The 15,925-nt window shown below is 45.2% G+C and overlaps 1 protein-coding gene across 1 annotated transcript in view; it reads left to right on the top strand.

The window, feature by feature from the left end:
- The first annotated feature begins 533 nt into the window (after positions 1-533).
- PAK1 (p21 (RAC1) activated kinase 1) overlaps positions 534-15,925 on the top strand; it is a 65,779-nt gene continuing 50,387 nt past the window's right edge. Inside the window, exon 1 of the mRNA XM_067289610.1 lies at positions 534-635. The gene's annotated coding sequence lies outside the window, so the exon portion shown is untranslated. The remainder of the gene's footprint in view (positions 636-15,925) is intronic.

Genomic DNA, 15,925 nt, shown 5'->3' with positions numbered 1-15,925 from the left:
TGAAGTTATCGGCTACTTACAAAAATGCTGATGCCAAAATTAGCTTGGTTTTCTTGGTCTCCTGCAGCTGATCAGGGGAGCATCAGGGTGGTGGGTTTTTTCTTTGCTTATTTCACATCATAAATTTTATTTTAGAGCCCCTTTACTTTTTTTTTAGGAGCTGTTTTTTTATGATACTGGGGACATCCTGCAAGAGCCCTTTCTGCCTTCTGATCCAGTACTTACTCATCCTGGGACTTAATCCGAATGCCACCAACAGTGCTTCTGTGGGTTTTTTATTTGTTTCAGAAATGTTTGATCTCATGCTGACATGGGGCAGCATTAAATGCATCAGTATGCAATTCAAGAGGGAATGGTCACTGAAATGAAAAGAATCCTGCCCAAGCAGCAAGTGGCTTTCTGCCCTAAACATCGTACCCATTTGTGTCATCAGGCTTTAAGTTTAGTGTTACAGTGGATGTCTAGCTGAAGATGTTCAGTTGCTCTTTGAATCCTACCCTGTTATTTTGGCTCATTATCCAGGTGCAGTGACTTCAGCAAACTGATCTCCTCCTACGTGCGGTGTAGCTGTGTTGGGTTTTGACGACTTGAGATCCTTCTAAACACTACTCCGTCTGCACCTCCTGCAGCCGTAGGTAAATACTCTGAAATCCAGTGGGATGAGCATGTGCAATCTCTATGGTCCGTCTTCCTCCTTTCTCATGAATTCATAGACTTTGCTTCTGCGGTGGGGCTCTCGTTAGCATTATTCTTCTTTTCCCTGGGATGTGAAGGTACTGAGCACCCAAAGGCTTCTGTGGCATAACCTGCGTTAATTTTAACGTAAGACTGCATGCCCTCTCAGTGAGAGCTCTGAACCAAAATTCCTAATGAACTAAACTTACATATTCAGAAAGAGTCTGTTGTTGACTTTGCGTTCTTTGTGATTAGTGGATGAGTAGCTTCTGTTTTCTTGTGGGTTTTTTGTTTTGTTTTTTTGAAAAGCCAGCCTATCCCCCACCCCCCGCCTCGTCTTGCAAAAGACTCTCTAAAGCGAGGATGTGGCTCTTGGCCGCTGTTTTCCTTTTGATGTGGTCAACTAAAAATTAATATTAAAAACATACCTCTGAATTTGAATTCTCTTGCAGAGTACGTGTGCGCGATGAAAGGACAGGACGGTTCTCTCTCCGCCTGCTGGGAGCATGCTCTTGGCTTGAGTTTTTCTGGGAGGCTTTGACCAGAGGGTGACGTTTGATGCACTTGAGCTAATCGTGACTCGCTGCCATCCAAAGGCAAGGGTGCTTTTCCCTTACGATGTTTGGCAGGCCCCTGTGCTGTACACTGACCTGGCAGAAAACTTAACAGAGCAGCAACATGAGTGAATGTGTCTGTAGTGTAGTATTAAAGAACCTGGCCTGGAGCTCTCTGCAGGTTTGAAACCTGGATCTAAGGACTGTAAGACGCACGACTAGGTCTGGTGCCTTTTCACAATTAGTTCCCAAGTAACTCTGTGCCTTTTTGCTCTTGCAAGATCTGTCTGTAATTGTGGTACCTGCTATGTGTGGCTTTTTATTTTTATTTTGCTTAAACTTCCTCTAACCTCAAACTTTCTGAACCTCTAGCACCCACCCGGTCAATTCCTGCTGGACCTGCTATGGTGGTGTTCTCCTCCGTCTGTGGCCTCGCCTTTGATTCAGTGTGGAAAGTGTCCAGACTTCCATGCTTTGCCTAGTGGCTGCTTTCAAAATACAGTTGTTAGTATGGCAAAGCACTGTGGGGATTTTTCCGTCACCTGCGTGCGTGATGTCTTGCATCTAGTGAGCATCATATGTCCTTCTCTAATCTTGCAAAAATGCTTCAGAATTGCAAGGATGCTTTCTACAGCCGGTGCTAAGCTGTCTTATAGACCCAAGCTTCTCGCTGGTGACCAGCTAAAACTATCATTTTAAACCAAAACCGAGTGAAGTTGCTAGTGCTGCCGCCAGTCACACTAACCAACGTAATAAAATAATCTTATTGTTCTCCTGTGCTTGCTCCACCTTGCAGTCCTTTGGTTCAAAGTCAAAGTGGCATAGTGCAGGGGCTGTTTTTTGTACAGGTGCCCTGGCTTATTCATTGAAGTACTGGGTTTCTCTGTTACCTTCCACCTAAACTTCACTTAGACGGGCTCAGAGTGAGCATAAAACAACTCTGCTGCTTTGGTAATATATCTACTTCTGTTGTCCAGGTAAAAATGGAAACACAGAAGTGGGAGGCAAGGGGGAAGAGGAGAATAAATTTCTGGTATAACATAATGCCAGTTTATCTCCAAATACCCTCAAATATGTACAGACTGATTTTAATTCATAGCCAAGATGAAAAGTTTGTATGTTGGCAGAAACTGTGCAGCGGGTATTCAGTAAGATCTGATGAACCTGAAGGAAAAAAAAATCTATTTATTAAAGGACTTTTTTTTTTTTTTTTTTTTTTGTAAGCTAGGGACCCAACTCCATCAGTAGCCTATGGATTTCAGTGGGAAGGCTCAGGGGCTGTCTTAACAGCACTTAGAGTGCCTAACCTTGAGAACAAAAGTTAAGTCTTTCATGTGGTTACAGACTAAAAGATGTGGGTAGGCATCTAGTGGGAATCCAGAAAGCGCGTGGGTGCTCGATTCCCTCGGAAACTGTCGGGATTTGGCACCTAGGCTGGTAAAGTATTTTTAAAAACTCTTAAGTATCTTTCTGAAAATTGGGTCTGATGTTGCTAATCAGTGTGATGGGTGGGGGGATTTTTTTTTTTCCGAAGTCATTGCAGTCTTTGATCCTTGTTACTTTCTAGCAGATAAACAGGAGGAAATTGAGGGAGAGCAACAGAAATGACTTTGGGGCTAGAGGGGTTGACGCAAGAGGAAGATAAAAGAGCTATATACATGTGTAGTTTTATAAAATGGAGGAGGAGGGCAGGAGTGTTTATGGGCTTCAGAAGGGTGTAAATGCCAAGGAATGGAGGGTGTGGAGGAAAGAAACTGTTTTGGTCTCGACCCTGCAAGTGCCTGTGCAGGCAGGTAGCTTCACACACAGCTTCTGCTGAAGGAGCACTTTCATTGAACTGATTTCTGTGCTTGGAGTATTACTGGGATGTGCTGGTGAGAGGGAGGAACACTTTGCATGGCAAGGAGAACGGTGCATGCTTTGATACTTCAGTCAGGGTAAAACATTTAAATCTGCAGTTGTTTGCACCTCTGATTGCCTGGCATCTATCAGGGCAGCCACAAGAGCTTGCATAAAAGTTGCTCTCTGTTTCAGCCAGCTTTTGCAATGAAGAGGAGCTCGGAAAGAAAAACCCCTTAGACCCCAGTTGCTCCTCTCCCAAACTGGCATTGGTAGTGCTTGGATCTCCACCCTATGTGAAAGGGGAGCTGGCTACTGTGGTGACACCATTTAATCTCACTGATCTCTTTGTGGTATCTCAAATGTCCACAAGGGCAAGCCAGGACAAGAAGGGATGGGCAAGGTGACAGCTGTGCCAAGGTACAGGTTGGTATGAGGGGAAGTGCAGAGATAGTGGATAGGCAAAACAGTCTGTCTTGGGACTGCTCTCCTGAGACGCTAGCACCTTGCTTTTTATATCTGTCAGGATGTCAGCTAGGGGACCTTGGGGATTGCTTGATGACAAAGGTGTAAAAATGTCCCTTGGGGTTGATAAAGCCATAGCAGAGAATTTTTTGCATTGGTCTTAACTGCTGAAGATGTTGGGGATATTCCCACACCAAGTACATTCTTTGTAGCAGGTAGGTCAGAGAAGCTAATTTGAGGTAAATATACAAGAAAAGTTAGACCAAATAGATGTTAGATGTTAACAAGTCACCAGGGCTGGATGGCATTCAACCGAGTGTCCTGAGGAACTTGAATATGAAACTGGGAAACTGCTGGGCAAGCTGTACAATTTATCATTACAGGTGGCTGCTGTACCAGAGGTCTAGAGGGTTGCCAATGTAATTCCCATCTATAAAAAGGACTCCAAAGGGAATCCTGGGAACCACACACCAGCAAATCTCACTACTGTCTTACCAGGAATGGAAGAGTTTGTAATAAAGAGCTCTGAATACACAGATAAATGTGGCCTACTGGGAAAGCATCAGTGTGGCTTCTGAAAAGGAAAATCCTGCTGCCCTAGCCATGTGAAGTTCTCTGGGATGCCAGTAAGAAGAGGGGTAAAGTCAATACAATATATTTGGATTTCCAGAAAACTTTCTGACAAGATCTTAAGTTGCTACAGGATTGGAGGAAAGGTTATTTTATACTTTGAAAGCTGTCTGAATAATAGGAAGCAAAGAGTAGGGGTTGATTTCACTCTTCAGGATGGTACAGAGTCATCAGAGGGTGTGCCCTAGGTCAGTATGGCAATCTGGAGCAAGGGGTAAGGGGTGAAATCTCCAGGCTTGCAGATGATCCTAAGCTCTTTGAGGTAGTTGGATGCCACCCCAATGACTAGGAGCTCCAGAAGTCATGCTGGAGTCATCACTGAGCTGATCGTTTCAGGGAAACGTCACTGTGCAGCAGCGGCCAAAAAAACTGCCACTGTCATCAGGAAGGGGATGGATGGTATCGCTTTGCTTCTGTATAAATGCTAGGTGCATCCACATCTTGAGTGTGGTGTGCAACTCTGGTCTCCATGCCTCAAGAAGGACACAGTGGAGTTAGAGAAGGGCAGCTAAAATGATTGAGAGGATGGACTGCCTTACGAGGAGGGGCTAAAAAGGCTGGGACTCTCCCGTTTGGTGAGGAGGAGGGGAGGGGAGGAATGTCGGTGAGGTTTATAAACGATAAAGTCATTGGATAAAGTTGAATGTGAAACTTGCCCATCAGATCCCCTGCTCCTAGAGCGAGGGAGCTCTTGATGAAACCAGGAAGAGATCAATTTAAAATAAATGGAAGAAGGTTCCTTACACAGTGAGTGTTGAACATCTGGAACTTGCTGCTTCAGTATCAGCAGGTTCAAAAAAGGATTATGTGGATTGATGGGCAGCAGGTCCGTAAATGGATCCCAAAAGGATTAAGCAGGGATCTACCCTCTAACATCCTTAATAAAACAAATCTGGATGCTGGGGGAGATGTGAAGGAAAGGACCCTGGAAGATGCACTGTAGGTGTCACCCAGTAGGGTGTTTCTTTTTCTGGCTCCTTTAATTCTCAAGCATGTGGATAGGGAGCTGAGAGTAAGCAATTCTGATAAAACCATCATCTAAAGGAGCATGCTAGTGCTGTGGAGAAGAATCGGTGCACGTGGCCTCAGAACAGGTGGAATATGGTGGATAGCACCGTTCAGAGCCGTGGAGCCTGGGTGAATCCCACGTGCGTTGCCTTTGCAAGGGAGTCTTTGACCTTTCCTTTCCCCAGAGCTCTCTTCTGCAGGTTTTTTGTAGGAAGCAATCATCCAGGTGGCAGGCAAGCGTTGGACACTCCCTTGTGTGTGTGCTGAGAGGACTTTTTTTTTTTTTTTTTTAATTATAAGTGACTTATCCCTCATAAAAGTGATTTCTTTTTAAATGCTGTCTTCAGCAGGGTGTGCATGTGAACTATATTTTAATTAAGGGCGAGGAATCTGTTTTACATAACTATATCACAGATTCTCATGAGAGAGTGAAAACAGCCCTGAGGGGCTGATGAGAAGGCCAGCAAAATCAGTTGCCTCACAGATGGCAGGCCTGATTCTGAGCTCTCTTAGTCCCTGTCTACCTGTGGGACTTGCCCTTGGCTGGCCGACTGCCAGCGAGGTTGAATGGATGCAAAGGAACTGCCTCCTTATACCTTTATTTTGGGGCACTGATTTGTGGCTCTGGGCAGATATAGGTGGTTGTGGCTCTGCCAGAGATTGTCCCCATAGTAAGAACAGCAAAAATGGGATGCAAATATACTTCTAAGCCCTTTCAGCTATGGCTTTACGCTCATTCTGAGGACTTCTTCCACCGTGCCCAGTGCAGAGCGTATTATAACACTCAATTTGCCCATCTCATACTGGTGGGAACAGCTGGGGTGAGGGCAGCTTCCGACACTGCAACTGAATCTACCTCCGTTCACGAATCGCAGTCCTGCCTTTTGAGTAGATGCTTCCCGCTGTGCTGTTTAGTGTGATTTGCAACCAAAGTCTAGTCCATAGCAGGCAGCTGAGTTGCTTTTGATTTAACAGCAGTGTTAGTAGGATTGGATTGAGGTGGATCTCTGCATCTTTGAAAGTGGGGGGGGGGGGGGGGGAAAGGAAATTGTCCTGGAAGTCACAGAGGAACCTTTGGAAGTGTGTGGTTTTTGTTTGTTTGTTTGTTTTTTAAGAAAGGCTGTCTATTTAGATTTGATTTCAGTTCTAACGCTGGAATGGAAGAGGAAATAGATAAGAAGAATGTTTCTCTATCATTAAGGAGGGAAAATCCAGGGTGCGTGCATGGTTTTTTATTTGTTTGCTTTTTTCTCTTAAGAAGAAATAAGTAGTAAGTGTGTTAAAACTCAATTGTTGCAGTACTGGAAGCAGAGCACGTAAACAAAAGAGGATCTCTTTCGCTGTGCACAAAGAGAAATATGAAAAACAAACTACAGTCTCTGTAAAGAGGCGAATGAGTTTTATGAGTCAAACCTGGTCTGTCGTTAACATCTGCTGCCTGTTTGTAGCGACTGAAGTGAGCAGCCCTTTGAGGAAGCCTCGCATACTGGAGGCTGCTTTACTACCTCCAAAGAGAATATTTGTTACCAGAATTTCAGTGTGGTGTTGAAGAAGCCAAGCTGTTGATAGACTGCGCCGTTGTGACCTTGCAGTGTCTTGCTGACCCTGGTGGCGGCTGGCAGTTGTTTTTTCTAAAGCAAAAAGCCTGGTGAGGTTTGACATCTCTGTTTCTTGCATCCAGGGGTGTAAGGGGCAGATGCCTTTCTTTTCTGTTGTGTTAATCTGAACTAAAAATCTGACACCACTGAGTGGCATCCATAAAGGATTTCTGTTGCTTCTCTCTGCCCAGAGAGCTGTCTCTAGAGGGTGTCTAGAAATTCAGGTTTCTGTGTTGTCCAAAGCATGTAGTCTCCTTGCATGCATCAGGTGAGTTTTGACACTCAGCTCTTGTTATGTTGAACTGGCAGTTCATGCAGCCCATCTGAAAGGTGTCCAGGACTTAAACTGGTGGGAAATATCACGAAACCCAAGCGTCCCCTGTTGTGTCCTACTGCAAATTGCACATAACTGATGGACATCTGCCTCCATCTCCAGTGAAAGGAAGAAACTTACTTTGGAGGAATAGATCAGCAAGGAGGTGGGGCAAAGATGAGCCAGTTGCAGTCTGAATTGATGTTCTTCAGCTGTTTCGCAGAGCAGAGCAATGTAAATGAAGATACCTCAGACAGAAAGGAATCCGACGATCATGTCACGGCCTGGATCTGCTGTGCTGTGAAGTGAGTTAGTAGGTTTGGGCACGTGCTTCAAGCGGATTGTGAACATGAGACTACGAGGGGCCTGGTGCTTGTTGCCCTGAGCTTGTCGCTTCCTCGCGTGTGGCACAAGTAGAGTTAAAAACTTGAATGCTGCACTAATGGCACTTGCTTCCCTTTGTTACAGGGTGGAGGGCAACAGAGGATGCGGCTTGGTGTCGGATCAGGGAAGCAGGGAGATGTCTCTGAAGGAACAAGAACAGTGTCAGGGGTGTAAATATGAGAGGACCTGCAAAGGACTGTAAGCACCTCAGAGTGCAGAAACTGCAGAGAAATTCTATATGGTGAAATGGTTTTACAGAGAGAGGCCTAAAATGAAAATCCCATTTCAGGTATCAGAGGTCAGAACAAAAACACCATGAGTTTTGCCAGGAGCTACGATCCAAATCTATGCTCAATGCTACTTGTGTCCTATAGGGAATAAGGTAAAGTATTGGAATCAGTTGATGGTTTTAACCAGGAACAAACCTGGGAAGCTCATTTAGGAGGAAAGTAAAAACGTAGCGTGATGCCTAGTAGTGATTCTGTGTGTGTCGAGGGAAGACCGAGGTCTCCAGCAGTGCCGTTGTGTGTCCCCCACCCTGGAAAGCTGCACAGGAGATAGGTAAAGACAGCGCAGCGCTGCTGTCTCCCTCTCTGCTTTCTGCACTGTTCCCGTTGTCAGTGCGGGTTCCGACCTGTAGCACCTTCTGCCTGGCATCCTGCCCCTCTGGAGCATGTTCTGCGGATCCCTGCTCTGTGCTTTGCCCTTGAGACATTTTCAAAATTAGCAGGGGATGGGAGCTGGGGTGGAAACCGAGAACCCAGAACTAGGGTAGGAGAGAAATCTGCAAACCTGCGTTGTGCTTCATCTCTGCTGTAAACTTGGATGACCTTCCCCAACTCGCTTAGAAACTGCTCTCAGTTTATATGTGGGTAAGGCGCTAACATGGGTAGTATTGTACAGTTTCGGGTATTCTCTGTTTCTCTACAGGGTTTTTTTTCCAGAGGAACCCAGCAGAAGTTGTTCCTTCACCCACATCAGTAGTGCTTTGTCATTGAATAGTGTTTTATGGAGTGATCATTTTCTGTGTGTTGCTTAAAATTTATGAAAGGATCCTGATCCTTTAGGAAAGGATCCTGGTATCTTTCCTAGATAGCAGGAGTTGGCAACCAAAGAGTATCATCCTTCTCTGCAGAAGCTGTTTCTTATTTTTCCTTCCAAATTATTTCAGCGTATTTCTTTATTCCAAGTGTCTGTTAATTAGTTGTGCAGTGAAACAACAGTTTGTTCTTTTTGAAGGCTGCACAGATTAGACGAGTCTCACATAGACAGGCCATAAGCAAAGAAATAAGAACATCCTCAGGACTAAAGTGAAATATGATGGTTTCTGGACTGCTACATGGCTGAAAAGTGATGGGTAGATTGGGATTTTGCTCACACAGATCTCCTAAACTTCAGTACTTTGAGTTTTGCTTTGTTTTCTTTGGCTTCAGGAGACGGCCAGTATCTGGAGCTGAGGCAGTCTAGTACTCTGCTTAGTGTCCCCAAAAGACCTGCAAACTTAGCCAAACTTTTAGGCTTGAAAGAGATGAGCTGTGCAGCTTGGATTGCGACTGGATGCCTGTAGTTCTGGGAGTCTGTAATGACTGCGACCTTTTGAAATCTTGTTCAAACTGTTTTTATTACACTCAGACAGGAATGTTAGGTTCTTTGTTCCACCTCCTAAAAGGCAAACCTTTTTGTTTAAGCCGTTTGCAGCTTTTACAGTATGATATATTTGGGTCAGGGGAGGAAGTGCTCATAGGCTGTTAGGTGTTTCCAAGCTGCTTAAAAAGTCCTTCTGAATGCATGAAGCCTTAGGATGCTTTAAGATCCCAGCTGAATTTTGCAAATAACCTCCATCTTGATTAGGAGCAGAAATAAATCCCAACATTTGAGTTGCTTTGGACTTCTGTGCCCGTGAGTGAGTGGGCTGACTCTTTGCTCTGAGTTAGACCTGTTAAAAAGGGGCTCCACATTTAATTCTGAACTCTGCTGCGCTCTGGAAAGAAATGTCCGGCATCAGTTACGCTTAGTGAAATAATTTTGTTGTTCGAACAGGACAAAAATGCATGTTCAGCAGTTAGAGGTAAGATGAGAAAGATTTGCGCTGCCTCTTGAAACCATTGGAAGTGCATTTCTCGATGCCTGTACACATTTAGGTATGTGTTTTGGGTCCCCATCTGCTTATTTTGGTTAAGAGAATAACTATTTCTCTAGGGTGGGGAGGAAGAGAAAGAACGATAATTCTCATTATTCCTCTTGTGCATGTAGTTACACCACTAGAAATATCCAGCTTGAATATAATAATATAATATAATAAACTGCTACTTGAAATGACCTAGCTGGGTTTGTCAGAATAGCCAAAATTTTGGCTCCTGTGGCAGAATTATGGGAGTAGGAGACTCTTGTACATAGGTTTAAACAGAAATTTCAGGAGAAGTCCAAGGATTGAGGCCCTAAGAACTGAGCCAGTTCTTTAGTACTCTTTTTTTCCCTTCTCATCCTCCCTCCTTGGCCTGCTGACATCAGCGTTTAACTACTGCAAGAGGCGCTAAACTTGCATGACAATAATACGGTGTATTTGGCTTTAGATTTAAAGCCTACGGGTAACCTGTCTTTGTAGGGCTGGGAGGCCTCTTGGTGCCTGATTGTGTCTACAGGCATGCAGAGATTCTCCTGCTGTGTAGAAATTCTCCCGGGGCGGGCGGTGTTGTCAGGCGCATACGCAACTTGTTGTGTGGAGCCTATGCAACGCATTTTCGGCTGTGCCTGCGCCTGGCTGAGGATGTGTGTGTTGTAAGGATTCGCTGTGGGGCTGCAGCTCAAACTGCCGTGACTTAGGCTGTTTGCTTTGGAAACCTTAGTTTCAGTTGCCGCTGATAACCGAGCTGATTGTTACATTATACATTCAGCACTTTTTTTTTTTCAGTCCTTCTTCTAAAATTATTTACATAAGTAATTAAGAAAAGACTGCGCTGATTCTGGAGAAGCTGGCGTATCAAATCCTGTGAGGCTAGCAGCAGGTGCTGTAAGTAATCACTCTTCTAAATTAAGCAGCGCATTCCAAGGCACTAGGTTAATTTCTAGGTAAACTGCCTGCATGCAGTTTCTTAGAACCAGCTACATCATGACCCAGCAAGTTACTTAAGCCTGTGTGTAGCTTTAATCACATGAATTGTCTCACTGAAGTTAACGGGCCTTTCGTTTTCGGAGGAAACTGGGACTGCGCTTGTGTTTCTGTTAAAATAGCGCTGTCACGTTGCCATCTCTGTCGCCTGCCTCCGTGCTGCTCGTCTCCGCGGCTCTGGCTGCGTTGCCAGCGGAGGTGTGTTTGCAGCATGGGGAGGCACCTCAAGCTGCCTGGGGCCTGGGGTACGTACGCGAGCGGCTGATGTTTATGCTGAAGTCTGCTGTTGTGGGTTTTCGGTAGCTAGTGCAAGAGCTCGCTAAAGTAGCGTCTGAGAGGTTTGTGCCGTTTCCTTCCCCAGCTTTGTGTGTGTTGTCTTGCAGTTCATAAACGGCTCCTGTTGTCCTGCAGGGCAGATGCTGCTCAGGTGGTGCTAGCATTAGCCTCTTGCCTTTTGGGTTTGCCCAGCTCTCCAGGCAGCAGTGTCCTTGGTCTGGGCTAGGAGCTCGCCCAAAAGGTGTGGTCTGTTCTTCAGAAATTACTCTGAGCCCACGAGGCTGGTGGGGTCTGTGCCGTTTCTAATCTGAACGCTGCGTGATTCCCATATACTGTGCAGGGCTCTAAGGAAATACTAAGACCTTTATTTTTGTGGCTACATAGAGCATGACTTTTGAGTGCTTTGTCTCACTTGTTGAGTGAGAAGGTGTGGTTCTTACAAGGTCGAGCTCTCTTCAGAATATATTTTCCCCCTTAAAGATCATCCCCAAAAATGTGGGGAAAGGGGGAATCTGTACTTGGAACAGAGCAGAAATAGTGCGTGTGTTTCTTCCAGTGACTTGGAAGAGAACAGAACTTCAGTGGGCTGGTGCAAAAATGGATTTTTGGTGCCTCTTTCATGTGGCTGTAGGTAGGTACTTGTCCTTCCTCTGAGTTACAGTTGGTGCCTTTTCTGTCTGTGGATGCTCAGCCTAATTATCAAACTGGTGCTTGAAATCATACACCTGTTAGCTAGATCTGAAGCCACTTTTCACTCTCCTTAGCTCGTTTTTGCTATGCTCAATCATCTTCAGAAAGAAATGCTCTTAAGATTGAAGCCAGATGTCAGGGAAGAGTCCTTTCATGTTGAAAAGAAATTCCAGGTGACAACACGCTTCTGAGGGCTGCGCTCAGTTCTTATGAAGAATGTTACAGAATGGCATGACTCTTGTAATTGATTTGGTGGTCTCTATTTTCCTACTTTTTTTTCTTTTCTTTTCAGTTTTAGTTTGTAGAAGGAGCTCTGTTGGTTTAAATAAACAACCCTGAACGATCAAGAGTAGGGCTTGATCCAGGTCATACCTGTCAGCTAGTGGCAGGTTCCAACTTCACGTTCAGGAAGCCTTGTCTGGTGGAGAAGGCTCTTACCTTGGACTTGAAGAGCCTGGTGGAGTTCCCTGCTCTATGACAGGAACAAGAAATAAGCTACTTGGTTTTTCAGTAGCTCAGCTTCTACTTCAGCACCTGAAACCTCTCTCAGAGCTGTGAGAAAACGTCCTCTTTAAGTGGTTTCCAGTTCTGCGGGGACTGGGACAAAAATATCTTTAAAAATGATGAAGAGGAAATTGTACCTGCTGCTTAACACTAACTCCCCACTCTTAAAGGATCTTCTGACTGTGCATGCCTTGTGGGTTTAACAGATGGTGCGAATGCTTGTGACTGTATTCTCTGCAGTACCGTGTGATGTCTGCAAGGCTTGGAAATGGAGAGCTACGCTGGGCAAGAGCCGTGCAGGCAGTGGTACGGTGACAGGAACACGCTAATCTCATGCACCCTTTCCGGGCAGCCTTTTCAAAAAGGGTCAGAATTTGAGCCCTTTAAAATACTGTGGGATCAGAGCAGCAAAATCCTGCTTCCCAGATGATTTGATTCTGTGTGGGCTGCAAGAACTAGAAGTGTTGGAGACCATCCTCAGCTCCTGGCAAACAAGGAGGGAAGAGAGAAGCAGCAGAGGGCATTTTTGTTGGGTCAAATTTAGTCATGCTAAGTTTGGGGCCTGAAAATCCTCTTGGGCTGTGGGTTTTTTTGTTGGTTTTTTTGTTTTGGTTTTTTTCGTGCTTTTAGAGAGTTGAAGATGCTGAATTTACATCCAGGACATTACTGAAATTATGTAATAATTTGATTAAGCTCTGCTAGATTCCCTGGTGTTATCAGTTATTACCTAAGCGGATGCTGCCTGGGTGTGTGTATTGCTTAGAGGTTGACTCGCAAGGTAAAATCACAGGTTGGGTTTTCCTGGGTTAGCTATCGCCCCTTTGGATAACCTGGAAGAAAATCAATTTTGCACCTCAGTCGCTATTATCCTGTCTGCTTTTGCAACTTTTGGGGGTGTTGACTGTCTCTCTATTATGTTTTTTGTTGAGCTCTTGGCTCCACATGGTCTCAAACTCCGCTTATGCTTCCAGGTGTTACTCTGATATGAAGAATAGTAATTTGGGGGAGATGGGAGGGAGTAAGGCATTTAAGAATAGTCCTTTCCATCCTTCTCACTAAGGACTGTCTTTTTAAACTCAGTCTATCCGAATTCTTTTCCCAGGCTACATGAAGGATTTGTAATGCTTTCTGTTACAAAAACAGAACTTTAAGGAAAAGGAATCCTGTCCTTCACCAAATATATGAACACTGGGTTAAGGGACTTGGACACTTTAATAAGAACAACAAATGACTCTACCAGTCTTTCCTCTGAGAATAAAATGTGTCAAACAGATTGCTGTATCATTAGATCGAAACTTGGCACTTATGCTTGTGTGGCAATTTGATTCCCTTCTCCTAAAATACCTCTGGAGAGCATCCCACTGTAGCTCTGGTGTGATCCCAAGACTGCCCTATGAATGCCCTGACCATACGCACGCGTTAAACAGCAAGTTCTGGTGGTGAGGTCTGTGTGTGTATTAGAAAGCTTTGAAATCTGGTTTGCTTTTCTAAGCATTTCCATTTGGGAAATAGGACCTAATACCATCCTAATTTTAACTACAGAGGAAGAAGGGAAAATAAAAGGCTTCGGAGAACTAGGTTTTTGTCTAGACTGCAGAGCTAGCTGGTTTTCTTGTGCTGGCTTGCCAGCCTGCCTTCTCCTTTTGGACTCCGGTCTGCTGCTGCATTCCTTCACCGCTTCCCTCTGTAAAAATCAAACAGCTCTAGTATTGCCTACGAACCCGGCTCTCCTGTGACTGTCCCCATCAGTCGTCCATGACGAATGCCTTACTGACCTACATAATGCACAATCCCGTCTCTTTGTCCTTCGGCACTGGTCACTCGAAAAGCTTTCTGCCGCTTTTGTCTTAAAAATTGCTTTTGAAATTAAGGGTCCCCTTGTTTTATTGACTGTAAAGCGTGCGTGATGGGGCAATTGCTCGGTTAGCTGGGATCCTGCAGTCCTCTTGCGCTACAAAAGCCTGCGCCAAGCACCGACGGTCCCGCTTCGCCCGACGATGAATTTCCTGCGTTGGCTCCTCAGCGGTGACAGTGGTATCTGGGTGGCTGCTGCTCATGATGCTGTAAATAATAGTTTAATGGGCTTGCGTGGAACAGATTGTTATTTCATGTCGGTGTGTGGCTTTTAATAGTATGTCACAGAATTACTTATGCCTTCTAATTTGCATCGTTTTAAAAGGCAATATTTTTTAAATGGGATCATGATGTTAAGGGCTTGTGAAGTGGAGGGCAGACAGACTTTTGCCTGCTCCAAAGATTTTTTTTTTTCCTATCTAGAGAACGTAAGTCATAAACATGACAACTGTGGGATTTTTTGCTGTGGTGGTTTTTTTGTTTTTACTTTGATTCATTGGGCTTTTTTTCCTTCTCTTGTATCTTGGATAGTTAGTTCTTTAAAAAAATAAAAAATAAAAAAATAAAAAAGACTAGTTTCAGGGTAAAATGCAAGCATGTCAACTAATTTGTGGAAGTCTTTGTCATTTGAGAGCTCAGTGCTGCTTTTCAAATGGAAGCTGTCACGTCTCTTCAGCAGCGTGTGCTTAGTCTGACTCTTCTATTCCGAAATGAGTCACATTTCAATCCCCAGAAGATCCCTTGTCAAATGTCCCCTTGGCTATCTTTTCAAGCTTTTTTGTTTTAGTTTGTTTGGGGGGGGGGGATCGCTGGGTCGGGGTGCTGCGTTGGTTCGTTACGGGGATGCAGTCTGACTTGCGCGGCTGGTGTTGATCCTGTCACGTGTAAGCCCTGTTGCCTCCAGAGAGCCGAATAAAGGATCCTTTTAAGGACGAGGTGCCACAGACCCTACGCTGTCATTCATGAAATCGGTGACTTCAGTTTGGGCAGGATCCAGGCCCCCGTTCAGAGCAGCGATACTGTAGGAAGCCTCTGGCTCATGGAATACGTGAACTGCCCGTTGTTTGGCTCCTTGCAGGGTAAACGTCAGACTGGGTTGAACAGGGCTGTTAGCCACGTTTCCCTCAAGCGGAGGGTCGTTCGACTCGGTCGTATAGTTAACTAAACAAATACTGACGAGATAAGAGCGTGGAATGGGGACAGTGAAGTCCCTCCACCAGGAGCAGGCTGGTTTCCTGAGTATCCGAGCTGCTGATGTTGCTCTGGGCACAAGGCCACTGTGTGGGCAGCCACTGACTCTCAGGTCTGGACTCCTCCTGGCTGTAAACTCATCCACCTTCTCACAGGTCTCTCTGGTGGGGGTTGTTCTGAGGGTACCTGTGGGAGACAACTGATATTTTGGGAGGCAGTACTGTGTGGGCTGCAAAGGGGTCCTAAAAAAGCATCCATCTCTTGCTGGTGTTACTCAGCAGGATAACAGCAGGGTTTAATGAAATGTGGGATTATTGCATAATTTCAGTGATGCCCTGGCTGTGAATGCTTTGTGGGGTTTTTGCCCTGAAGAGCCTGGTCGGTTTGGCATTGAGTAGCCTGTGGAGCTGCATTTTTGACCATGGGCTCTTAAAATCAGCACGCTAAAGACGCAATTAATGTGCGTGTACAGATACATATATTGGCTGAATTCAACTGTTACGAAAGACACCCTTGGAAACCTCGTCTCAGATGTTGTCGGCGTCCTTCGCGTTTTGCCAGTTTTCGGGAGCTGTCAGGTAGCACTGCGTGGGAAGTGTTGCAAGGCAGCATGGGATGAATCCTGAAAACCTAATTTGGGCCAAACTCCCACTGTTGTCAGTGGGCGGCTTGCTGGCATTAGCGCCAGGTACCCCTTTAGCTGTCGCAGATGACCTTTCTGTCTTTTTAAAGTCAACGAGACTGAGAGTTGGTGCTTGTATCTTGTATTACAGATCAAATTGCAGGATTGCAACCCAGGCCAGCGCTGCTTCAGATTTATACGTGCAGTTGGATT

The sequence above is a fragment of the Apteryx mantelli genome, chromosome 1, assembly GCF_036417845.1.
Source record: "Apteryx mantelli isolate bAptMan1 chromosome 1, bAptMan1.hap1, whole genome shotgun sequence".
NCBI lineage: Eukaryota > Metazoa > Chordata > Aves > Apterygiformes > Apterygidae > Apteryx > Apteryx mantelli.
This window is presented reverse-complemented; position numbering and strand designations above follow the sequence as displayed.